This window comes from Piliocolobus tephrosceles, chromosome 13 (assembly GCF_002776525.5).
Source record: "Piliocolobus tephrosceles isolate RC106 chromosome 13, ASM277652v3, whole genome shotgun sequence".
Lineage (NCBI taxonomy): Eukaryota > Metazoa > Chordata > Mammalia > Primates > Cercopithecidae > Piliocolobus > Piliocolobus tephrosceles.
Genome location: NC_045446.1, coordinates 12,119,117 through 12,143,744, shown reverse-complemented (window position 1 = coordinate 12,143,744; position 24,628 = coordinate 12,119,117). Strand labels below are relative to the sequence as shown.

Genomic DNA, 24,628 nt, shown 5'->3' with positions numbered 1-24,628 from the left:
TTGAACCCAGGAGGTGGAGGTTGCAGTGAGCCAAGATCACTCCACTGGACTCTAACCTGGGCAACAGAGTGAGACTCTGTCTCAAAAAAAAAAAAAAAAAAAGAAGTGGAGGTGGTGGTGTTTGGGTAGGGGGTTAGAGGTTGTCCTAAAAGTTTCCCATCGGCATCTCCAGCTCTGACATGGGTATTCTGTGGGAGTGAGAGGAGGTGAGTTGCTTACAGGGAAGGGATCTGGGTGACAATGAAGTTCTGGTGGCTGGGCAGGGAGGACAAACAGAGCTGTCTGTTTAGGCAAGGAGTGGAGCTGGGAGGAGGACACTGCCAGCCAATTGGACTGTCTCTCCAGGCCCAGTGTTTACTGATGGAATAAGGGAGTCGGGTGTGTCAACAGTGGGGAACGAGGTGGCTCTGCACCACACACACATGGGCTGTCCCTGGACTAGGCCATCAAGAGGGCCATGTAGGGCACTGGCTGTTGGGAGCCCGTGGAGCCCAGTGCACTTGCCCATTGGGTGCTCAGATGGCTCAACCCGGGCCGTGTCTCCAGGCCTCTTCCCCTGTCTCTCTGGCTCAGCTTGAGGAAAGGGGCAGGGGCATAACCCAACCCACTCTGGGAGGGGAGAGAGCCCTCCACCTGCTCCTGACCTCTCCGGGCTTGCTCCCCTGGGGACATCCCACCACATGAGTTCTAGTCTTGACTCTGCCACCAACTTGATGAGTGGCCCTGGGAGTCCCTTCCCCCTCTCAACTTCAATTTCATTCCCTGAAAATGAGAGGCTGGGAGAGAGGTTTATGGGCCTTTTTTTTTTTTTTTTTTTTTTTTGAGACAGAGTCTCACTCTGTCGCCCAGGCTGGAGTGCAGTGGCGCGATCTCCACTCACTGCAAGCTCCGCCTCCCGAGTTCACGCCATTCTTCTGCCTCAGCCTCCTGAGTAGCTGGGACTACAGGCGCCCGCCACCATGCCTGGCTAATTTTTTGCATTTTTAGTAGAGATAGGGTTTCACCACATTAGCCAGGATGGTCTCAATCTCCTGACCTCGTGATCCACCCGCCTTGGCCTCCCAAAGTGCCGGGATTACAGGCGTGAGCCACCGCGCCCGGCAGGACCCCATCTTTGCTTCCACCAGAGCAGTTCCGATTTAAGCAGTTCGTCTGATGAGCCCTTTAGGCCCTGAGCAATTGCTGAGTGTCTACTGCATGCCAGGTGGGCACAAAGTCATGTGGGGCAGCCAGGTTTTCCAGTCTCAGTGTGCTCCTTCTTTAGAAGGGAAGTCTTCCATCTCCAACTGTACACTGGGGCCACGTGTGGCTCTGCGGTTCTATGAGGAGACCCAGAGTCACACGCACTGTGGTTCATACCCCAGAGCTGCCATTTGCTAGTGGTGTGACCTTCTGTAACCCCTTTGTGCCTCAGGTCTCTCATCTGGGAACTGGGATGATAGCGCCAACCTAGCTGGATTGCTGTGACCGCCAACACAATGCCTTCTAAGGGTTCAGGGTGGGTGCTCAGTAAGCCTTAGCTTCTATTGTGACTACCAAGGATCCTGATGGTCCTCCCAGTTCTAGGAAGGGGCAGCCATGCAGAACAAGTCTCAAAAGCCAGCAGGAGCAGGAGAGGGGGATTGAGAATCCCCAAATTGATAGGCAGCCTGGGGCTGGGTGGGGCAAAAGGTACTAGGAGGCGATGCCTCTGCCTTTTCCCCTTCTACTGCACCCCGTCCACACTCCGTAGAAGTCAGCAGTTCAACTGTCCTCTAATGCACCCCACACCCCAACACACAACACACAGGAGCCCCAGCCCTCAGATGGGAAAGACAGTGCCTGGCACTAGGTCTGGTTGGCTGGAGAAGTGGAGAGGGAGCCAGAGAGTCCTTCCATCACGCAGATGGAGAGACCTAGAGTCTCAGACGTTGGGGAAACAAGTCATTTAACATCCATCAGGACCCAAGCCTCCTGAGCCCCCAGCCTGGACCCCTGCACCCCCCCTGGGGAGCAGAGTGAGACACAGAGCTCCCTAACACTAGACCAGGTGTCCCTTAGCTCCACTCTTCTAGGAGGCTCCCTGAGCACACCCTCTGCGGAGCCTGACTCCCACGGGAGAAGCAGATGGTGCCAGAGTCTGCTGGGAACTGGCTGTCCTGGAGCCCAGCTGTTGCACAGATGTGAGGGGGGAGGGCGGAGTGGGGGTTACGAAGGCAGGAACGCTTGGCAGCTCATGCCTGAGTCACCCGTCAGCTCCGGGAGTGGTAATGAGCAGATCAGGGTTATTATAGCCGAATGGCTCGGAGCGTACTTGCTCACCCGAGCAACCGTCGGCGAAGGGCTGATCGCCCACGGCTGCCATGGCCATCACGCCAGGCCCGCCTCTCCCCTGCCTTCTTATTGACCGTGCTGCTGCCAAGGCAGCCTCTGTGGCCTTTACACACCTCATTAGAGCTGCCGGGGCATATCTACCAGCCCGTGGCCCAGACACCACCCCACCCGCTCCTCTTCCCAGGTGTGTCGGGGGACACAGGAGTCTGACTTGGGGCCTCAATAAGTGGACACAGTGATCCCTGACTAGGGAAACAGGTGTATAGTTCCCCACCCACCTAGAATTGGGACAAGGACAGGTGTGGCAGGGATTCAGCCTCCAGGGCCAGTCCTTGTCTCTCTGGTCACCTACCAGGGGTCTAAAACCAGTGAGGTTCCTGTAGGTCTGGGCCAAGGACATGTCAGTCTCCAGGGGGAAAGTCTCCTCCTTCCCCACTGGCCCATGTCGTCCCCTCTGCTCCCTCTCAGAGCAGGAAACAGAAACAATCTGTCCCAGCAGCCCAGGGCTGGGAGGCGGGGCTGAGTGTCGGGGTAGTAATGATACTGAGTACCAAAGCGCAGAGACTGATGGACGCTTACTATGTCCTAACAGGCACTGAGTGCTGGACGTGTGTCTGTCCACTTTGTCTTCCCAACAGCCCCATGCGTGAACAGACTGAGTGTCCCGAACCCCCAAAGCTGAAATCCAAAATGCTCCAAAATTCAAAACTTTTCGAGTACCCACATGACTGATGCTAAAAGGACGCGCTCATTGGAGCCTTTTGGATTTCAGATTTGGGACGCTCAACAGATAAGAATAATATAAATATTCCAAAATCTGAAACCCAAAACTTGTTTTTGGTTTTTGTTTGTTTGTTTGTTTATTTTTTTCTGAGATGGAGTTTTGCTGTTTTTGCCCAGGCTGGAGTGCAATGGTGCCGTCTCAGCTTACCGCGACCTCCGCCTCCCAGATTCAAGCTTCAAGCAATTCTGCTGCCTCAGTCTCCCCAGTAGCTGGGATTACAGGCGTGCACCACCACGCCTGGCTAATTTTGTATTTTTAGTAAAGACAGGGTTTCTCCATGTTGGTCAGGCTGGTTTTGAACTCCTGACCTCAGGTGATCCACCTGCCTTGGCCTCCCAAAGTGCTGGGATTATAGGCATGAGTCACTGCACCCGGCCTGTTTTTTTGTTTTGTTTTGTTTTGTTTTGTTTTGGGACGGAGTCTCACTCTGTTGCCCAGGCTGGAGTGCAGTGGTATGATCTCGGCTCACTGCAAGCTCCGCCTCCTGGATTCACACCATTCTTCTGCCGCAGTCTCCTGAGTAGCTGGTACTACAGGCACCCGCCATCACACCCAGCTAATTTTTTATATTTTAGTAGACACGGGGTTTCACCGTGTTAGCCAGGATGGTCTAGATCTCCTGACCTCGTGATCTGCCTGCCTTGGCCTCTCAAAGTGCTGGGATTATAGGCATGAACCACCGTGCCCAGCCTGTTTGTTTTTTGAGACGCAGTCTGGCTTTGTTGCCCAGGCAGGAGTGCAGCGGCACAATCTTGGCTCACTGCAACCTCTGCCTCCCGGGTTCAAGCGATTCTCCTGCCTCAGCCTCCCAAGGAGCTGGGATGACAGGCGCCTGTCACCACGTCTGGCAAATTTTTGTGGTTTTAGTAGAGATGGGGTTTCACCATGTTGGCCAAGCTGGTCTCGAATTCCTGACCTCAGGTGATCCACCCACCTTGGCCTCCCAAAATGCTGGGATTACAGGTGTGAGCCTGTTTTCTTTTCTTTTTTTATTTTTTTGAGACAGGGTATCGCTCTGTCACCCAGGCTGGAGTGCAGTGGTACAATCATAACTCACTACAGCCTCAACCTTCTGGGCTGAAGTGATCCTCCTGCCTCAGCCTCCTGAGTAGCTGGGACCACAGGGGTGCACCCACCACCCCCAGCTAATTTTTAAATTTTTTGTAAAAGTGGGCTCCCACCTCCTCAGCCTCTCAAAGGGTTGGGATGACAAGTGTGAGCCATGATGCCCGGCTCTAAGTATTTCTAATAAGAGATATTCAACCTGTGTTGTTGACATCATTGTCATATCCATTTTATAGATGAGATGACTTAGTCCCAGATGGGTTAAGTAACTGGCCCAAGGTCACAGCGCTGGTAAGCAGCTGGGCTTCAATCCAACCATCCTGACTCCAGAAGCCTATTTGAACTACCACCTTCTGCACCTGCCCCGGGGCTTCTTCGCCTGAGCTGGTGCCTTGCTGCTGCCCTGCTCGTCGTCTTCTGGGAAGATGCCTCTCATATTGCCAGTCCTGCAGCCAGAAGCCTCAGGTGCTGTCCTAGGGCTCCCTGAATAGGCATCCCTCCTGGCTTTCAAACTGCATCCTTCCTGACTAACCTTCCATTCCCCAAGGTGGCCCTCCATACTTTGGAGCCTCAGCTCACCTCTCACTGTCACGCTTCAGTTTCGCGCTTCCCTGTCGAACGGTCCCACCTCTGTGCTTTTGCTTAAGCTGTGCACACTTCCCGGAGTGCTCTTTTCCCTATGTCTGCCTGGGCTCCAATGCGCTATGCCTGAGCTGATCCATGGCATACAAGCACCTATGGAGGCCCGGGGGAAGGAGGCAGTGGTATGTGTGTCAGTGTGGGGAGGTCAGTGACGAGGTTTGGGGCTTTGGGGTCAGTTATGTGGCTTCAGGGCAAGTCCCCATCTCTCTGAGCCCCAGTTTCTGCAAAATGAAGATATGCATCCCAGCTTCTCCCGAGGTTTATAATGGTAATCTGTGAGGTTCTGGCACACAATGAATGCGTAACTACCTTTTGTGATAAGTTCCCCACTTGTGAAGTCAAGTGAAGGCCCCCAGTGTTGGCAGTGCAGGAAAACCTGTCCCCTGAGCCCCTCATCCCTAGGGAGAACCCTACCTTCAGTGCCTCTCTGAACAACAGGGCCGGGAAGGGGTCACTGTACACCAGTTGGTCCCTAGTGACCAGTCCTGGCCAGAGGGCCTTTATCCCACTTCCAGTAGCCCAGCACCAACCATCCCCAGCTCCGGGAGGGGGTGGGCAGCACCCTCCTTCCTCCACATTGTTGCCACCTCAGAGAGTCAGAATCCAGGGAGACAGTCTCCTGGCAGCGGAGCTCCTGCTCCCCGCCATGGGTGTCTGTGACGCTGCCAGGCCCACTGGGGGCTGCAGGCACTCCAGCATCAGGACTGACTAGGTCCTGGGAGTAGGAAGGGGACTCCAGCCAGGGACACTGGAGACAGGGCCAGTCTGAGTGCCTGCTCTCCCAGGGGCAGGTGCCAGCATGGTGCACCCCTCAAGGAATGTGGCAGGTAAGATTGAGGTCCTGGCTGCCCCAGGCTCCTGTGCCATCGAGCGGGAAAGCACCTGGCACAGGTATACAGTAGGTGCTCAGTGCTGGGGAGAATCTTCCCTTGGTGGAATTCTGAACACTTTGGGTACCAGCAGAGTCAGAGTTCCCAGGGGAGGAGGCAGGCATTTGACAACGGCTGTCGGGAGGATATAGCATGTTCAACCTTCCCCTCTCCATGAGAGGAAGTAGTGACCCCAACCCCAGGACCCTTCTCCGCCCATTCACACCCACCCACTCCCACCTCTCTGCCAGCCTCAGTTGGATATGGAGCAGAATGTAATGAGGACTTACCTGTCCACAAGGACTTCATAGCTGTTCCAAAGCCATGGATGGGCAGGTGCTAATGCAGCCCCTCAGTCTCCCCCTTCCCTTGCTTTTGGGGTAGGCTTGGGACCCCCGGGGGGTCTTAACTCACTGAAGACACCAGGACCCAGCTTCTGAGTTTTCCTAGATGCCATTTCTACCCCTAGAAACTTCACGTGGAGCCAAAAGCCCATTTGAAGCTCAGTCTGGACCAGGAGAGGCTAATCATAAAATGGATATTTTTTAAGTGTACAGAAATAAGAATTTATTTTTGAAGACATGATTTATATTTTGAATGGCTAATGCACTCACATGCTTCAAAATTCAAAATTCCAAAAGGACTGACAGTGCAAAGTCGCTCCTCCTTTGCTCCCCACCACCCAGTTTCCCTCTGCAGAGGGAACCTTGTTGCCAGTTCTTGTGTGTTCTTCCAGAAATTTTCTATGTATAAACCGTCACCCTCACAGGGATTCTCATTTGTTATCCTTTTAAAATGCACACACATCCTGCTCTGTACCTGGCTTTCTTCCCTTAAAAACACTTCTTGATTATTGTTCTATGTCACTTGCAAAACAGGTTCCTCATTCTTATTTTGCAGCTGCAGATGACTTCATTGTATGGAAGGACTGCACATTATTTAACTGATCCCTTATTTTTTGTTTTTTGTTTTTTGAAATGGAGTCTCGCTCTGTCACCCAGGCTGGAGTGCAATGGCGCAACCTCAGCTCACTGCAACCTCCGCCTCCCGGGTTCAAGTGATTCTCCTGCCTCAGCCTCCTGAGTAGCTGGGATTACAGGCACGCACCACCAAGCCCGGCTAATTTTTGTATTTTTCATAGAGACGGGGTTTCACCATGCTGGCCAGGCTCTTCTTGAACCCCTGACCTCATGATCCACCCACCTTGGCCTCTCAAAGTGCTGGGATTACAGGCGTGAGCCACCAGGCCCGGCTGATCCCTTATTGATGCACATTTAGCTTGTTTCCAGTGTTTGGTAATTACATGAAACATTGCAATAAATAACTTTGTACCCACACCACTTCAAATGTGTGCTAGCGGACCTGTAGGGAAATTTCTAGGAGTGGAACCGCCGAGTTAGATGTGGTTATGCACAGTTGTGAAGGAATGGAGAGGTCGGACGGCCCTCCTTGGAGGTTACACCAGGCTATACTTCCACTGGCCCTGTCTGCGTCTGTCTGATCCCCATAGCTTTGCCAGCACAGTGTTATCAAACTCTGTGAGCTTTGCCAATCTGATATTTGAATAATGGTATGTCAGCGTGGTTAGACATTTTAAAACAACAATTATATTGGTGGCTGTTTACCGAGCAGGAGTATGCCATGCCAGGCACGTTTACGTATGACATGCTGCTCATTTCTCATGGGGAGCCACTGGGGGCAGAGAGCAGTTGCTCCATTTTATACAGGAGGAAACTGAGGCCCAGAGAGGTTAGGAAATTTCCTACAGTCCTTACAGCCCTGAAAAGCAGCGTGGGAGTTCCAAGCCAGTTTGTCTGACTCGGGCCAATGCTCCTTCCTTATTCCAGGCTGCCTTTCAGTGACAGGCTGCTGAGGATACCCTAGGCCAAGAGCCACCCCACCTGGCCCACCAAGGCTCTGGACCCTCCCAGGGCTATTGCTTCTCTGGAGTTGAGTGACGAACAGAGAGTTGGACCCCCACGGCCCTGCATGGGGCTAAAGGCCCTCCCTGAGAAGGGTCTCCAGAGCCCAGCTCTGCTCTCCCAGGGTGCGGTTCCATGGGAGGTGGGCTCCACTCGTCCTAAGCTCTGGCAAGTTGGCATCCCCAGAGGGCAAAGCTGACAACACCTCCCTTGGCACCCCCAAGGGTTCGTCTCTCAGCAGCAGCTTCCGAAGGCTGTTCCCCCAGGCCTCTGTCCCTTTCCTGAGCCCTTCCCTGGCCTTTTCCAGCAACCCACAGCCCCAGCAGCCTGTTCACATTTAGCGCGGGATCACTGATCCCTTGGGCTTGGCCCCACTCCTCTCTGGATCCATGCCCCCAGATCTCTTTGGCACAACCCACAACTGGCTGGTGAGCCCAGAGATGGGGGAGGAAGGGCCCTGAGCTACGAGTGCACCTCACTGCATGGCCCTGGCAGGTTCCTCTGCGCCCTGGGGCCTCACTGTGTCCACAGCCTCCTGCATGCTGCAAAGCACCTCCCCGATGTGCCAGCTCCTCTGGTGCCAGCCTCATCCCAAGGAAGGTGGAGGCGACTCCCACTACTCAAGGGGTTGCTCCCCATGGCACCCCTCAGGCCGCTGTGGGAGACTATGAGCCCCTCACAACCAAGACCATTTTCCTCACTCCCTTCCCCACAGGCCCTAAATGGCCCAGCAACAACTCTGAACTCTGATCCCGGTGGGCCCAGCATGGGTGGGGCAGGAGGTTCTGTCAACAGTGAGAGAAACTCGTTAACTGAATGTCAATAGGATTAAAGGCTCTGATGGTCCAGGAGAAAAGTGTGACGTGACACAATATGACAGATGCATGAAAGGGCTGCCGGGGGTAGGGTCCCGTGTGTGTGTGTGTGTGTGTGTGTGTGTGTGTGTGTATGTATGAGATAGAGTGGGGGAAGGGAGGCATAGTAGCAAAGATGAGAGAGACAGAGACAAGTGACAGAGACAGAGAAAGAAAAGCCAGAGACAGAGGATAGAAGGAGAGAAAGGAATGCATGAGAGACCAAGAAAGGAGAAAGTTTAGAAAAAAAGAAAGACTGAGAGAGACAGAATCCCAGTTACAACCAGAGAGATAGAGCAAAAGAAACCAGAGAGATTGAGGGAAAGGGAGAGAGATAGAGAGCGAGAGAGAAAGAGAGATTGAGCGAGAGAGTGCCCGTGCGCGCAGGCCAGCGAGTGCGACAGTGCAGAGGGATGGGGGAGGGGACGAGCAAGTTTGTAAATGAGAGAAAAATGAAGATTGAGCCCTGAGAAGGGTTCTGCCCTGGGAAGCCTTTTGAGGAAGCCATGGACGGCATCCCCAGGGACTCAGAGTGGCAGCTTTGTCAGTCAGGCAAGGACGAGGTGTATCAAGCACCCACGGGGTGTCACGCTCTGCTGTGGTTGCCGGGGGCAGGCAGGAGCCGGAAGAGCAAAAAGAGAGGGAGGTCGACTCTGCCTTGGGGATTCCAGACTTACAGAGGACAGAGGAGCCTGAAGTCCAGAGAGGCTAGGTGAGGCGGACGAGGTGTTGGGCCTGGGACTCCTGGCCTCTCACTCACCACACAGTACCACGGCACTGCACAACTGCATGGGACACGCGCGCACAGAGACACACACACACACACAGAGCAAAGGCTTGTGACTCTCAGTGCCTGTTGTGAGGTTTGGAGGACATCGTTTCAGGTCTGCTAGGCTAAGCAGTTTGCAGAACGGTGGCCAGGAACGGTGGGTACTGAGTAAAGATTAGAGTCAGCTCCTTGAGCTGCAGGAAATGATAGAGACATGGATTTAAGTCCCAGCTCTGCCATTCTTTGGGCGTGTGATCTTGTCGGGAGGCTTTCTTCTCTGAACCTCAGTTTCCTCTCCTGGAATAGCAGGATGATAAGAGCAGCGCTGTTAGGAGGTTTAAAGGAAAACCCCTGGCACAGAGGAGTGCTCCATGGTCCTGCCTCTCCCTCCCCTCATCCCAAGTCCCTGTGAAGATCAGGAAAGTCATTGAATGGAACTGGTCTTGGAAAGAAGCTGGGTGGAGCAGGATGAATGGGAAAGGGCACGGTTAGTGTCTAGTTGTTCTCCCCACGTCTGGCCCTTTCAGCCATGGAACCAGGAGAGTTGAGGTTGGAGATCCCAGGCAGACAGCCCGCAACCAGTAGGATGGACTGCGCTCATCCAGCCGGAGCAGACCTGCCCAGTCCCACCGAGGCACTCCCCCATGCACATCAGGGCTCTACAAGGGAGGTGCGAAGAGCAGTGGGGAGTCCCAGAGCTGTCCGTTCCAGCCAGGGCCCACAACATCTGCTGTGCCCGTGCTGCCCAGGCTGCTGGCTGGCATAGAAACAGGCGGGAGGCTGGCCAACAGGCACTCCAGGAGTGTAAATTCCACATTTGCATCATGGATGTTCCCAGCCCCAAGGGCTGCTGACCTTTACGGCTGCTGCCTTGGTCCTTTCTCCCCTTCCAGCTCCCTGAGTGCAGCCAGGCTGGCCACCGGATGCTGGAGCCTTGAAGGGGAAGAGGGGGCAGGTGGTGGTGGCCAGGGGCTGTTTGGCACAGGGGACGGGAAGGTAGGCCCTGTAGAACCCAGCTTGCCCTCCCCTCCCCAACCCATGCAGGAGGAGCCCACTCTTCCCTGATTCAGCATCCGCTGCCCCCTCCCAGCCAGGACCCCTTCTATCCCCACTGCAAGTCAGCCTGATGCACACACACAAGGGCAGCTTGGGCCCCGGATTAGCCGTGTCACCAAGACATCAGTCGCCCCCGGCTGCCTGTGACATCTCCCTGGGGATTGCCCCGTCTGTGCTGAATGGCAGCGGTACTGAGCAAGCTGTCAGTTTTTCTGGGCTCAGCAGTCAGGCCTGCACCTTTGAAGGGTGAAAACCCCTCCCTGGGCCACCCCCACCCCCAGCCAGAGGACTCTCATCAGAGGTCGCTTGGTCAGCCAGCTGGCTGGGCAGATTCCCTGTGATACATCTAAATGAAAATCCATCTACCTGCCCTCAGGAGAGCAGGCTCTGACCTAGGGCCCAGGACACAGAGATGGGGTGCTGAGCCCTGCCCCTGGGGGCTCACAATCAGAAGGATCTATTTATTTGTATCTGTTGTTCATCCCGCAGATATCTCTTGTGCCAGGTGCTGAGGATGCCTTGCGGATAGTCATGGGTTCAATTATATCCCCCCAAAGGAAATGTTGAAGTCCTTACTCCCAGCACCACAGAATATGACCTTATTTGGAAATGGGGCCATTGCAGATGTAATGAAATTAAGGCGAGGTTCTGCTGAAGTAGGGTGGCCCTTAATCCAATATGACCGGTGTCCTTCTGAGAAGAGGGAAGACAGCCCTGTGAAGGCACAGACACACCAGGAGAATGCCAAGTGGTGACAGAGGCCGAGGTGAGAGTGATGCATCCACAAGCCGAGGAAAACCGAGCCAACTACCAGAACGCAGGGAGAGGCAAAGGAGGGTTCTCCCCTGCAGGTTTCGGCGGGAGCACGGCCCTGCTGATGCCTGATTTTAGATGTGTGACCTCCAGGACTGGGAAACAATCAAGCTTTGTTGTTTCAAGGCACTCAGTTTGTGGTACGTTGTGATGGCAGCCGTGGGACACTGAGACAGTGAGTGACACCGTTCTAGAACTGCAGGGGCTTACAACAGAGCAAGGGGGAGATGGAGACGTGCAAACAGGTTAACAAATGTGTATGGCTGGGCGCGGTGGCTCACACCTGTGATCCCAGCACTTTGGGAGGCTGAAGTGGGCGGATCACCTGAAGTCAGGAGTTCAAGACCAGCCTGACCAACACGGTGAAACCCTGTCTCTACTAAAAACACAAAAATTAGCTGGGCGTGATGACATGTGCCTATAGTCCCAGCTACTCAGGAGGCTGAGGTTGCAGTGAGCCAAGATCACGCCACTGCACTCCAGCCTGGGTGACAGAGGAAGATTCCATATCAAAATAATAATAATAATAATAATAATAGTAATACCTTCCAGGCACAGGTCCAAACATCCTAAAGTGGCCTAGAGCAATGGAGACATCCCACAGACAGATTCCCTTTTTTTTTTTTTTTTTTTTTTTGAGACCGAGTCTCACTCTGTTGCCCAGTCTGGAGTGCAGTGGCGCCATCTTGGGTCACTGCAACCGCAACCACTGTAACCTCCACCCCCTGGGTTCAAGCGATTCTCCTCCCTCAGCCTTCAGAGTAACTGGCATTACAGGGGCACATCACCACACCCAGCTAATTTTTGTACTTTAGTAAAGACCAGGTTTCCCCATGTTGGCCAGGCTGGTGGTCTTGAACTCCTGACCTCAAGTGATCCACCCACCTCGGCCTCCCAAAGTGCTGGGATTACAGGCGTGAGCCACCGCACCTGGCACACCCCACAGACAGATTCTAATCTGTGTCTATGAGGAGCACATTTGGTCCCAAGACAAAGGAAACCCAAAAACTGTGACTTAAATACTTCAGGGCTTTCTCTTCTCACATAACGAGGACTCTGGAGGCAAGCTGCCCAGAGCCAGTGTGCTGGCCTCAAGATGCCAGCTTCCTGCTCCCAGAGCGTTAGATGTTGACTTTCAACCTTATGGTGCCACAACGGCTGCCGTACCTCCAGACTTCACATTCAGATTCCTGGCAAGAAAAATGGAAGTTAGGACCAAAAAAAACCCTACGAGCCCAGTCTGCCCCTTATTTTTAAAAGTGAAAACTCTCCTGAAATCCCACACTGTCAACTTCTGTTTATACAGATGTGAGGTGGGGGATTGTGGCAACCCTGTACAAAATTGGAATCTGGTCCGCAAGTAGGGAGGGAGGGAAAAGGAATTTGGTGGGCAGCCAACAGGGTCTGCACTGTTACACAATGGAGGGGGCTTGGAGCTGGTCATCCCCCAGCCAGGCCCATCTATATATCAGGGCACCAGAGTATAGAGAGGGGAAATAACTTGCCCAGGGTCAAACTGCAAAGCAGGAGCAGGACTGGAACCCAGTCCTAAGGCTGCAGCCAGAACTCTTTCTACAGCCCCGCAACGTGATATGGCTGCTTGGTTGACAAGGCCCCTTTAGAGGACTAGGGGGCTGTGCATCTTCAAAGCTGCAGCATCCAGAAGCCTTCAGGATGTGGGAGGCATTGGCCATATTGGGAGGTGAAGGAAGCCTTCCCCTGTTGTCATAACCTCCTAGGGCAGAGCCCGCTTCTCTGGGTGGCTAGCTGGTGGGTGGGTAATTACCCTTGTCACCCCCAATTCCGGGAGAGACCGCTATATAATCTGCCTGTCAGCTGGGGAGAGGGGGCAGCCCCTCTCTACCCCCCTGCTGAGGCTGACCCTTGGCAGACAGGAGTGGCAGGACAGCCAGTGAGGAAGGGGGTGTTGGGGCCAGCTGGTAGGCAGATGGACAAGCGAGAGAAGACAGTAGGGTCAGGGGACCAAAGAGGCAACTCTCATGAGAATTCATCCACTGGGATGTATGACCCATGGAAGGGCTGTACTTCCCTTCAGTCCCACTGGCAGACCAGGGGAAGAGGCATCCTTGGCCTTAGCTCAGGACAGCCCTAAATAGCCACTCCTGTGACTAGCACCATCCAGGCCCCAGGGGACCACTTCTCCTCTTCTCTTGCTCTAGGTCCTGGATACGGAAGGTGATCTAAGTCTAGAATGTATGAAGGTTTGGGGGTTGTGCAGCTCCTGAGCTGAGAGACAGATTCTGCTTCTGAGGACAGGGTAGACTTGAGAGGCAGCAGTGCTTATGTGAGAGAAAAGCCTAAGATGAACTTGTTAAATCTTCACTCTCAGAGAGCTCAAATGCAGTAGATTCTTGCAAACCAAAGCCTTTTCTTGGCAGAGTCAACTGTCCATTTTCTGAACTTTTCTTCATGTACCAATTCTTGGTTCCAGAGTCTTGTGGATTAATGCAATATCCACAAATGATGCCTATAGCAGCTGAGGAACCTTTTGCAATTTTTAAACCATTCACTTACTCTTATATTTGTGTATATAAATTTAGATATAACATGCATGAAGTGTGATACTGATTATTTACAGTACCAACTAGATGGGTGTTTGATGTGGTTTGGCTGTGTTCCTACCCAAATTTCATCTTGAACTGTACTCCCATAATTCCCACGTGTTGTGGGAGGGACCTGGTGGGAGATAATTGGATCATGGGGTTGGTTTCTCTCATACTGTTCTCATGGTAATGAATAAGTCTCACGAGATCTGATGGTTTCATAAGCGGAAACCCATCTCACTTGGCTCTCATTCTCTCTCTTCTCTTGTCTACTGCCATGTGAGACGTGTCTTTCACCTTCTGCCATGATTGTGAGGCCTGTCCAGCCACGTGGAACTGTAAGTCCAATAAACCTCTTTCTTTTGTAAATTGCCCAGTCTTGGGTATATCTTTATTAGCAGTGTGAAAATGAACTAATAAACTAATATAGTGTTAAACACTGGAATTGCTCATATGTCATTTTTCTAAAAATGGTTAATAAAATGTTATTACAATTTCAAAAGATTAATAAAAATTCAGATTTCATATATTTTTCAAATGATTATTTTTTTAGAGACAAGAACTCACTCTGTAGCCCAGGCTAGAGTGTAATGGTGTGATCATGGCTCGCTGCAGTCTTGAATTCTTGGGCTTAAGTGATTCTCCCACCTCAGCCTCCTGGGTAGCTGGGGTCGCAGGTGTGTGACACCATGTCTGCCTAATTTTTAAATTTTTTGTGGCGATAAGGTCTTGCTATGTGGCCCAAGCAACTCCTGACCTCAAGCGAACCTCCCACTTTGGCCTCCCAAAGCACTGGGATTATAGGTGTGAGCCACCATGCCCAGCCCCAGATTTAATTTAAAATGATGATTTAAAATGTTACACTAGGCCGGGTGCAGTGGCTCACACCTGTAATCCCAGCACTTTGGGAGGCCGAGGCGGGTAAATAACTTGAGGCTAGGAGTTCAAGACCAGCCTGGCTAACATGGTGAAACCCTGTCTTTGCAAAAAATACAAAAATTATCCGGGCATGGTGACATGCGCCTGTAATCCCAGCTACTTGGGAGGCTGAGGCATGAGAATTGCTTGAGTCTGGGAGGTGGAGGTTGCAGTGAGCCAAGATCACACCATTGCACTCCAGCCTGGGTGACAGAGCAAGACTGTCTCCAAAAACAGTTACACTCATTATAATTTGTATTTTACCTTTTAATTTCAATAAATAATTTTGGATATTTTAGAAAAATACCTTTTAAAAATATTTAAAATTTTACCTTTACTATATTTTACCTTGTGAATAAAAACTTTATTTTATTTCTTTAGTCTTTTTGGATGGGTATTGTCACTAAAACACAAATTAGCAATTTTGGTGAAATAAAGACCTGAACATTTTTATGGACTAAAACTATAAGAATTTATGAATTATGTGTGTCTTTATTTGATCACTTGTCTAAACACAGCCGGCCCTTCAACAGAATACCCAAACACACCAGCTTTCGAGTATATAAAAACCAGAGCTTTACACATGCTTTTCAATTGTGCCACTATGAAGGTATATTTGTCAAGGTAAGAGAAGAGAATATATTTTATTTAACAGCTTGTTTGCTTGATTTTGAAATATTTAGGCATATGGTATGTGGGTCTTCATTTGTGCTCTTGCAAATATTAGAGACGAGTCTGGGAGGTTTTTTTAATAACAGCTTTATTGATATATATGTATATATAATTCACATGTAATTTATGGGAACCTTAGCTCCCCCTTCTGAAGTATACGCTTCAGTGGTTTTTAACATATTCACAAAGTCATGCATTCATCACTAGTATCTATTTCAGAACATTTACATCACCCGCAAAAGAAACCCTGCACCCAATAGCAGTCACTCCCCATTCCCTCCCACACCCAAGCCCTGCAAATTACTCATTTACTTTCTGTTCCTGTGAATTTGTTGATTCTGGACATTTCATATCAATGGAATTATATCAAATGTGTCTGGCTTCTTTCACTTAGAATAAGGCTTTTAAGGTTCACTCATCTTGTAGCATGTATCAGTACTTCATTCCTTTTTATTGCCAAATAATATTGCACTGTATGGATATATCCATCAGTTGATGGACATTTAACCTGTTTCCATTTTTGCCGGGGGCAGTGGCTCACGCCTGTAATCCCAGCACTTTGGGAGGCTAAGGCTGGTAGATCACCTGAGGTCAGGAGTTTGAGACCAGCCTGACCAACATGGTGAAACCCAAGTCTACTAAAAATACAAACATTAGCCAGGCATGGTTATCCCAGCTGCTCACGAGGCTGAAGCAGGAGAATCGCTTGAACCCGGGAGGCAGAGGTTGCAGTGAGCCGAGATCCAGCCTATGAACATTCAGATTCATAGGAGCACTATTTTTTTTTGTGGGCTTATGTGTTCAGGTATCTTAGGTATACACCTAAGAGTGGAATTGCTGGATCGTATGGTAATTCATGTTTAACTTTTTGAGGAACTGCCAAATTGTTTTCTACTGCACTGCTGTGCATTCCCAGCACAAGGCACAAAGGTTCCAATTTCTTCACATCCCTTCCAGCACTTGTTGTTGTCTTTCTTTTTTACTGTAGCCCATCCTAGTGGTGGGAAGGGGTATCTCATTGTGGTGTTGATTTGCATTTCCGCTGTGACTAATGATGCTGAGCATCTCTCGGGTGCTTAGGGGCTATTTGTATATCTGCTTTGGAGAAATGCCTATTTAAATCCTTTGCCCATTTTTAATGGGATGATTCAGGTCTGGGTTTTTTTGTTTGTTTGTTTGTTTGTTTTTGAGACAGGGTATCTGTCAGCCAGGCTGGAGTACAGTGGCACAGTCTCAGCTCACTGCAACCTCCACCTCAAGGGTTCAAGCGATTCTCCTACCTCAGCCTCCTGAGTAGCTAGTATCACAGATGCCTGCCACCATGACCTGATAATTTTTGTTTTTTGTTTGTTTGTTTTTGGAGATGGAGTCTTGTTCTATCACCCAGGCTAGAGTACAGTGGCACCATCTTGACTCACTGCAACCTCCGCCTCCCGATTTCAAACAATTCTCCTGCCTCAGCCTCCTAAGTAGCTGGAAATACAGGTATACACCACCATGCCCAGCTAATTTTTGTATTTTTAGTAGAGATGGGGTTTCACCATATTGGCCAGGCTGGTCTCGAACTCTTGACCTCGGTGATTCACCCACCTAGGTCTCCCAAAGTGTTGGGATTACAGGCGTAAGCCTTTGTGTCTGGCCTTAATTTTTGTATTTTTAGTAGATATGGGGTTTTACCATGTTGGCTGGTCTCAAACTCCTGACTTCAAGTGATCCGCCCGCCTCAGCCTCCCAAAGTGCTGGGATTACAGGCATAAGCCACGGTGCTCAGGCTTCAGGTCTGATTTTGATACTTACAGGGATAAAGCAACAATTGTGAAGGCTCCAACGCAGAAGGTTCATGCTTGCTTTGACATCAGCCTGTGCACTTTGGGGTTGGCAGACTTACCTTCTAGTCTTTACAGAAGCAGTGTCTGCCACCTACAATGACTTCTCATCTCTTCAGCAAAGCCTTCTTTAAACCTTCTTCATAATCCTCTGATTGCAGAGTGATAGCTGACCGTGTTGCAGTGGGCCAGAGTTAGCTGTACCCTGCAGCTAAGCACACGGACTCTGGAGCCAGCCTGCCTGGTTCAGATCCTGGCTCCCCCAAGCCTCAGCTGTGCAACCTGGGAGGCTAACTCTTCAGTTTCCTCTTCCGTAAAATGGGAGTGATAACACCTTCCTTATAGCGTTGTTGCAAGGGCTTGCTGAGCACATACGTGTAAATCCTGTTGCATCTTGCCCCTGATCAATGCTTGCTTGATTTCCTTTTGGGCAGAGCATTTCCAATGGCAGGGGTCACTACCTTCAGGGCCGGATTTTCCATTTATGAATGGTGTTAATTGAAGGCATCCCTTGGGGTGTTTGGCTGAAAATTGCCTCCCTGTGATTCAGGCAGCCATCAGGTTTGTGGAGGAGCTGTGGGTTTCTCCCACCTCCGGCTCCAACTGTCCATCATTCCTCCCCTCTCCTCCCCTCTATCACCCACGCCTCCTTGCTCCTTCCCAAATGGCGTGTGACTTCTCAGGGGATGTGAGAGGCGGCTGGAAAGTGACACCACACCCCTTAATCACCCTTGTTCCTTCTATGCCCCAGCACCTAAATTTAGCCGGCAGACCTGGGCACTAGGGACCCAGCTCCTCTCTGCCCAAGGCCCCACCCTCTCAAAAGCAGGAAAAGAGCTCCCAGGCACGACTTCTCACCATCCTGAGGGTGGGGGCGTCAGGGAAGTTGCTAAAAGGCCCGGGTGAGGGCACTTGGCTCCAGCAGGGACCCTTCCCGCTACAGTAGGCAGCTGGGCTGCGAGTTGTGATGGAGCAGAATGTCACTGCCCACTCCCTGCCCTTTTTAATGGTGGGGAAGCCTGAGAGGGAGCGTCAGTCAAAGTGTCCAGAATGTTAGGGGCACAAGCTCGAGAATCTGACAGCCACCCTCTCTGACATATGCCAACTGAGTGACCTTGGGGAAGTCACCAGACTTCTCTGGACATGCTTCCTTATCTGAAAAATGGAGACCTCCCAAGTAAGGTGACTGTGACATTTAAATGAGATAATATATGTAAAGCATACAGCACCAAGCAAGCACCAGTTAGCCCAGCCATGACCATTATCCACGTTGCTTGACCTGTTAGCAGTGCAGTGGGGACCCAGGCCTCTGGACTCACACTGTAGTGCTCATTCCATGAAGTCACACTCCTTCATCAGTGACTTGATGCCTCTGTTCCAGATGGGGACATTGAGGCAAAGACAGGTTAATTACCAGGACCAAGGTTACCCAGCTAGGTGGCAGCAAGGCTGAGATCTGATCCCAGGTCTGCAGGCACTTGTTGCCTTTCATGAATTGTTTTGGCCAAAAGGCCCCACCTCTTCCAAGCCTGTCTCAAGGTCCACCATCTCCAGGAAGCCCTCCTGGCTGTCTCCAGGGCAGATCTCTCCAACCTCCCTGGCTACAGAATGTCTGCTCCAGACCTCCTCCCCAGCTCCCAGACAAGTTCTAGAAGGGAAGGCTTCCTTTTTACCTCTGTGAGTCTCTGAGGTTCCATGACAGAGTTCATAGGCATGAAAAATCACTGACCTTTTTTTTTTTTTTTTTTAGTTGGGGTCTCGCTCTGTTCCCCAGGCTGGAGTACAGTGGCATGAGCTCGGCTCACTGCAACCTCCACCTCCCAGGTTCAAGCAATCCTCCCACCTCAGCCTCCCAAGAAGCTGGGATTACAAGCGTGCACCACCATGTCCAGCTAATTTTTGTATTTTCAGTAGAGACATGGTTTCGCCATGTTGGCCAGGCTGGTCTCGAACTCCTGACCTCAAGTAATCTACCCGCCTCGGCCTCCCAAAGAGCTGGGATTACAGGGGTGAGCTTTCAGATATATAGAGAAAGCGGGGAACCAGCAAGTGGGAACAGAAAAGTGAGCTGGCGTGGAAAGTTAGACCTGGAGGGAGGGAAAGTATGTATGACTGACTCTGCACCTGAGATGGAGGACAGTGACTTCATCCCAGAGCGGGGAGGCCAAGGATGTCCTGGTGAGGAATGAGGCCACTCCAGGGTCAGTCAGGCCTGGAATTGATACCCCCACGTCTGGGTCTCTGGGCCTTAGTCCCTTGTCTGCAGAATGGGGCAGTAAATGCCAGCCTCCCGGAGGTAGGTATAGGGAGGCTTGAATGAGATGACCGAGTGGGGACCAGTGTGCCCCACCCTGTGCCCTGCACAGTCAGCAGCCTCCAGCTTGGAGGGAGCTGGACAGAGCCTGAACCTGTCTGGTCACCTGAGGCAGCCACTCGGGCCCCTCTGCACTGAGGGCTCTTCGGAGAGAGGAGCCTATGAGGGAGTTATGGTGTGACTTTGCCACCCTCCCCCTCTTGGTCACACTGGAGCTCCTGGGCACAACCCCTTAGGGACACCAGCGGGGGTGGCCTGTGGCAGCCCCGACCCTCCTGCACCCAGCCCCTAGTCCACAGTGCCACCAATGCCAGGCTGTCACCAGGGCTCACCAGGCACACATGATCTCACTTAAACCTCGCAGATAGGTGCTTGCGTCTTCCCATGCCTCAAGTGAGAAAACCAAGAAACAGACGGTTAAGGAAACTTCCAGCAGTGCAGAGCTCAGATTCAGACTCAGGCAGTCTGGCCCCAGAGTCTGCACTTAAAACCACTACACTGCTCCACCTCCCTAAACAGGATGAGACCCTCTTCCTGATGGGCTGGAGTGATTACATCACTTTACAGTGGCGCGGAGTAATACTTCCAGGTGTGTGCTAGAGAGAGCATGTCTGGGGTGGCGTTTCAGAAGTTAATTCCTAACTAGTTCTCTTCCCTGAAGGGGCTCACTGAGTTTGAGTTTATCTCTTGAAATACTGTAATAATCCAGGCGCAGTGGCTCATGCCTGTAATCCCTGCACTTTGGGAGACCGAGGCAGGCAGATCACCTGAGGTTAGGAGTTCCAGACCAGCCTGGCCAACATGGTGAAACCCTGTCTCTACTGAAAATACAAAAAAATCAGCCAGGTGTGGTGGTGGGCACCTGTAATCCCAGCTACCCTGGAGGCACAGGCTGCAGTGAGCTGAGAACGCGCCACTGCACTCCAGCCTGGGCGACAGAGTAGGACTCTGTCTCAAAAAAAAAAAGAATACTTTAACAATAATACTAACACTGATACAATACTAACAGCTATTCTTCTTTGAGCAGGTTTTATGTGCCATGCACCATCCTAAACTTTGATAGGTGTTAATTCATTTAATACTCATGACAGCCCTAAGAGAAAGGTATTATGAGTTTTCTTGTTATGCAAATGAGGAAACTGAGGCTCAGAGAGGTCAAGTTATTGGGCAGCTCCCAGAGCTGGTGGTGGAGTCAAGATCAAACCTAGGCAGTTCTGGGTCCGATCGTTCAATCATCCCACGCTCTCTTAACCTCAAACTTGCCACCTCTTCCTGCCTTGCCCGTGTGAATGTCCCCTCCCCATAGAGTGTTGAAAAGTGCATCCCACTGGGTATGGGGCAGGACCAGGAGGGACCTTACTAGCAACCATGGTAAGGAGGAATGACCAAGACATTCCAGCCCCAGCATGGGGGGGTAGGGTGTGGGTTGGGCCTCTGCAGTGTCAGGGATCTGGGCGGCCCCTCCTAGCTCACCTGCAGATCTCCCTCCACAGCAGGACCCCCATACCCTGGGAATACCACAAGCCGCTCCTGAAGGCAAACAGAAGACTCAGAGACAGAGCAGCAGAGCCTGAGCCATAAAGTGGAGGGAAACATTTCCCAGCCACCTCCTGTTCTCGACACTGCTGGCCCAGATCCAGTAAGTGGCATGACCATGAAGAGTGGTGCCTGGGCCCCAAACAGCTGCTCCCTCAGTTCCACATGGAGAAGGCTGTTCCTCAAAAGGGCTCCATTAAATCCTTAGCCAAGAGCCACATCCCCTCTGTTTCCGTCTCAGCCAGGGGGAGAGGGCACATGTTCAGGCTGCTCCTAGGGTGCTGATCTCGGAGGGGCACACGGTAGCATCTTCAGTGAACGGCAGCTTCTTGTTCTTATGTAGTTATCGTGGCCAGAATAAGACGACACAACCATGTGTTTTGGAAAAGGGCACAAAGGAGCCATCCAGGGATGCCAAAGGGGTCAAATAAAGTTTCTGGGACCTCTGTGAGCCTGTGGCTCTCGGGGCCCTGAGTCACAGGGTCCAGAAAACCAGGCCTGTCTGGATGGGGGGCCTGGCATGGGAATCACGTTCTCATAGGATGTTGCATGTCATCTGCAACAAAGACAGCTCATTTTCAAGCATCCTACTGAAACTTCCTTCCCCGTACTGGGGCCCAGATGATGATATCCCAAAGTATGGTGCTGTGGCATGCTGAGTACTTTGAGCTAAAGGAGACTGGAAGGTCTCAGAAGCAGCCTCGGAAGCAGTATCTCTCTCTCTGACTTTTCTCTCTTTTCTCCCTCAAAGCAGCCATAGAAATGAGAATTCCTCTTCCCTAAGGGAGGTCATAGAAAGTAGAAATATTGGGGGCCGGGTGTGATGGCTCATGCCTGTAATCCCAGCACTTTGGGAAGCCAAGGAGGGTGGATGAAGTGAGGTCAGGAGTTTGAGACCAGCCTGGCCAACATAGTGAAGCTCGGTCTCCACTAAAAATACAAAAATTAGCCAGGCATGGTGGCGCACACCTGCAGTCCCAGCTACTCGGGAGGCTGAGGCAGGAGAATCGCTTGAACCCAGGAGGTGGAGTTTGCAGTGAGCCGAGATTGTGCCATTTCACTCCAGACCAGGTGACAGAGCAAGATTCCGTTTCAAGAAAAGAAGGAAGAAGAAGAAGAAGAGGGAGAAGGAGAAGGAGAAGAAAAAGGAGGAAAAGAAAGTAGAACTATTACTCTAACCTTCCCCTGCCTTTCTGTGTAGGAGCTGGTCATAAGGAAATTCTCTGAGCCTACTTGGTCTGATAGTAGGCCATAAGACCCTCGCTCCAGCAGGGTCCTGCCCCATACTAGAAATAAGGAATATGGCAGACCGGCCAAGAAGAATGTGAACACACAGTCCTCGTTGAGTTTCCTCCCTTGGCCTATTACCCTTAAGTCATACTCTTTTGTTCCAATCACGTGGTTTTTTTACATGGAGTCTCACTCTGTTGCCCAGGCTGGAGTGCAGTGGTGAGATCTCAGCTGACTGCAACCTCCAACTCCTGGGTTCAAGCAATTTTTGTGCCTCAGCCTCTAAAATAGCTAGGATTACAGGTGCCTGCCACCAAGTACAGATAATTTTTGTATTTTTAGTAGAGACAGGGTTTGACCGTGTTGGCCAGGCTGATCTCGAACTTCTGATCTCAAGTAATCCACCCACCTTGGCCTCTCAAAGTGCTGGGATTACAGGTGTAGAGCCCGTGGCCGGCTGGTCCAATCACGTTCCTATACGACTATCCATTCTTCATTGAACCTTTGCATAAAAAGGTACTGTACAGTTTTCTCTGGGTATTCATTTCTTTTCTGTTTTTTTCTTTTGGTTTGTTTGTTTTGAGACACAGTCTTGCTCTGTTGCCCAGGCTGAAGTGCAGTGGCATGATCTCAGCTCACTGCAACCTCCACCTCCCGAGTTCAAGCAATTCTAATGTCTCAAGCCTCTCGGGTAGCTGGAACTAGAAGTGCGTACCACCATGCCTGGGTAATTTTTTGTATTTTTAGTAGAGACACAGTTTCACCATGTTGGCCAGGCTGCTCTTGAACTCCTGACCTCAAGTGATCCACCCACCTCGGCCTCCCACAGTGCTGGGATTATAGGCATGAACCGCCACGCGCGGCCTGGGTCTTCATTTCCAAAGGCCCCCGTGTCATGTAAAATTTTGATTAAATACGTTTGTTATGCTCTTCTCTTGTTAACTTCTCTCTGTCTTTTGGTATAGGAGTGTTGGCCGTGACCCTTATGATGGGTGAGAAGAGGTATCACACCTTTTCCATCCCTACACCTGGAAGGAAGGTTCTGCAGAGAGTTCATGAGAGACGATATCTGGAATGTAATCAGAGCATACCTCTCACTATTTAAGAGGTAAGGCCGGGTGTGGTGGCTCACGCCTGTAATCCTAGCACTTCGGGAGGCTGAGGAGGGCGGATCACAAGGTCAGGAAATTGAGACCAGCCTGGCTAACACAGTGAAATCCCATCTCTACTAAAAATACAAAAAATTAGCCGGGCATGGTGGTGGGTGCCTGTAGTCCCAGCTACTCGGGAGGCTGAGGCCGGAGAATCACTTGAACCTGGGAGGTAGAGGTTGGAGTGAGCCGAGATCATGCCACTTACTCCAGCCTAGGCGACAGAGCGAGACTCCATCTCAAAAAAAAAAAAAAAAAAAAAGACATATAAAATGCCCCTGGGGTTTTTCTTTTTTTGTCTAGTTTGTGAATTTATTTCAGTGGTATAAGAGCTCTCGAGGTTAATTCCTTACCTGTATGTGCTTAGGTTATGTTCATCTGAAGGAAAACTTAAGACATTATGTGGTAAACTATAATATAGAAGTTTATTTTTCTCTTGAGTAAACAATATTTGGAGGTTCTGGTCCAGGGCTGGTGTGGCAGCTCCACAAACATCAGAAACTCAGATAATTCCTTCTTGTGGCTTGGTCATCCTTAACATGGGGCTTCTACCTCATGATCCAAGATAGCTGCTTCTGCTCGAGCAATCACATGCATATTCCTTTCCAGCAAAAAAGGAGAAGAGGTAACAGGGTGCAACCTCCTGCCTCTGAATGGCACTTCTTCTTATAACTTACACACATGGCCATACCTGGCTATAAGGGAGGCTGGGAAATACAGCTTATATTTCAGGGAGTTGTTTGCCCAGGAAAAATCAGGGGTTCTGTGGCAAAGAAGACAGAGAACAGATGTTGGGGAATAGTTAGCAGTCTCTGGCACACCTTGGTATTTCTCCATTCCACGTGGGAAAGATGGCCATGTACTTTCTGGTACTCTGCTCCAGGTGACCTTGTTCTTGTATGTTACATGTTCTTGTGTGTTACTTTTTTTTTTTTTTTTTTGAGATGGGGTCTTGTTCTGTTGCCCAGGCTAGAGTGCAGTGGCACAATCTCAGCTCACTGCAACCTCTGCCTCCCAGGTTCAAGCAATTCTCTTGCCTCAGCCTCCTAAGTAGCTGGGATTACAGGTGCGTGCCACCATGCCCATCTAATTTTTCTATTTTTGGTAGAGACAGGGTTTCACCATGTTGGCCAGGCTGGTCTCAAACTCCTGACCTCAAGTGACCACCTGCCTCAACCTCCCAAAGTGTGGGATTATAGCCATGAGTCACTGTGCCTGGCCTTGTGTGTTACTCTTAACTCCTCAACTTAAGTTGAGTTTCTCTTAACTCCTCTTACTCTAAGAGCAAGATTCAGGCCTCCAGAACAAAGCCCTTAGCCTGATATTCAGA

General features: G+C 51.0%; 1 long non-coding RNA gene across 1 annotated transcript in view; it reads left to right on the top strand.

The window, feature by feature from the left end:
• The window catches only part of LOC111524312, an 11,108-nt gene extending 4,670 nt beyond the window's left edge, over positions 1–6,438 (top strand). The window contains exons 2-3 of the long non-coding RNA XR_003306566.1: positions 1,415–1,498; positions 4,399–6,438. This is a non-coding gene — a long non-coding RNA (uncharacterized LOC111524312). The remainder of the gene's footprint in view (positions 1–1,414; positions 1,499–4,398) is intronic.
• Positions 6,439–24,628: the final 18,190 nt, after the last annotated feature.